This window comes from Arachis stenosperma, chromosome 1, assembly GCF_014773155.1.
Source record: "Arachis stenosperma cultivar V10309 chromosome 1, arast.V10309.gnm1.PFL2, whole genome shotgun sequence".
NCBI classification, from domain to species: domain Eukaryota; kingdom Viridiplantae; phylum Streptophyta; class Magnoliopsida; order Fabales; family Fabaceae; genus Arachis; species Arachis stenosperma.
In genome coordinates, this window is record NC_080377.1 from 17,196,614 (window position 1) to 17,198,437 (window position 1,824).

A 1,824-nucleotide genomic window follows, 5' to 3' on the forward strand; every position below is an offset into this window, starting at 1 on the left:
GGAGGACCTTGTTTCATTCATGAAACTTTGAGTGGTCTTTATTAGATCAGAGACCATTGTTGCTAAGTCAGAAGTATTCTGCTTAGAACTCTCTGTCTGTTGCTGAGAAGATGATGGAAAAGGCTTGCCATTGCTAAACCTGTTTCTTCCACCATTATTGTTATTGAAACCTTGTTGAGGTCTCTCTTGATTCTTCCATGAGAAATTGGGGTGATTTCTCCATGAAGAATTGTAGGTGTTTCCATAGGGTTCTCCTAGGTAATTCACCTCTTCCATTGAAGGGTTCTCAGGATTATAGGCTTTTTCCTCAGATGAAGCTTCCTTAGTACTGCTTGGTGCATTTTGCATTCCAGACAGACTTTGAGAAATCAAATTGACTTGTTGAGTCAATATCTTATTCTGAGCCAATATGGCATTCAGAGTATCAATCTCAAGAACTCCTTTCTTCTGATTAGTCCCATTGTTCACAGGATTCCTTTCAGAAGTGTACATGAATTGGTTATTTGCAACCATTTCAATTAATTCTTGAGCTTCTGCAGGCGTCTTCTTCAGATGAAGAGATCCTCCAGCAGAGCTATCCAAAGACATCTTGGATAGTTCAGAGAGACCATCATAGAAAATACCTATGATGCTCCATTCAGAAAGCATGTCTGAAGGACATCTTCTGATTAATTGTTTGTATCTTTCCCAAGCTTCATAGAGGGATTCTCCATCCTTCTGTCTGAAGGTTTGGACTTCCACTCTAAGCTTACTCCATCTTTGTGGTGGAAAGAACTTTGCCAAGAAGGCATTGACTAGCTTTTCCCAAGAGTCCAGGCTTTCTTTAGGTTGAGAATCCAACCATATTCTAGCTCTGTCTCTTACAGCAAAAGGGAATAGCATCAGTCTATAGACCTCAGGGTTAACCCCATTAGTCTTGACTGTGTCACAGATTTGCAAGAATTCAGCTAAGAACTGATGAGGATCTTCCATTGGAAGTCCATGGAACTTGCAATTCTGTTGCATTAGAGAAACTAATTGAGGCTTAAGCTCAAAGTTGTTTGCTCCAATGGCAGGGATAGAGATGCTTCTCCCATAGAAATCAGGAGTAGGTGCAGTGAAGTCACCCAACACCTTCCTTGCATTGTTGGCATTGTTGTTGTTTTCGGCTGCCATGTGTTCTTCTTCCTTGAAGAATTCGGTCAGGTCCTCTAAAGAGAGTTGTGCCTTGGCTTCTCTTAGCTTTCTCTTCAAGGTTCTCTCGGGTTCAGGGTCAGCTTCAACAAGAATGCCTTTGTCTCTGCTCCTGCTCATATGAAAGAGAAGAGAAACAGAAAGTGTGGAATCCTCTATGTCACAGTATAGAGATTCCTTGAAATGTCAGAGGAAAAGAGAAATAGAAAGAAGAAGGAGAGGAAGAATTCGAACTTTAATTAGATAAGGTTCGAATTGTGCATTTAGAAGGAGTGGTACTCCATAAATAGAAGGATGTGGGAAGGAGGGAAGTAATTTTTCGAAAATTAATTAAAATATTTTGAAAACATTTTTGAAAAACACTAATTGATTTTCGAAAATAAAAGTGGAAAAGAAATCAAGTGATTTTTGAAAAAGATTTTTAAATTAGAAATCAAAAAGATTTGATTGAAAACTATTTTGAAAAAGATGTGGTTAAAAAGATTTAATTGAAAAGTTATGGTTTTAAAAAGATGTGATTGAGAAGATATGATTTGAAAACAATTTTAAAAGATATGATTTGAAAACAATTTGAAAAGATATGATTTTAAAAATTAATGACTTGCCTAACAAGAAAAGATATGATTCAAACATTAAACCTTTCTCAACAGA

General features: G+C 37.1%; 1 non-coding gene across 1 annotated transcript; it reads left to right on the top strand.

Annotated features, from left to right (window-relative positions):
• Positions 1-642: 642 nt before the first annotated feature.
• LOC130951135 (small nucleolar RNA R71) lies at positions 643-750 on the top strand. Its single transcript, XR_009073843.1, has one exon. It is a non-coding gene; the product is annotated as a small nucleolar RNA R71 (small nucleolar RNA).
• Positions 751-1,824: the final 1,074 nt, after the last annotated feature.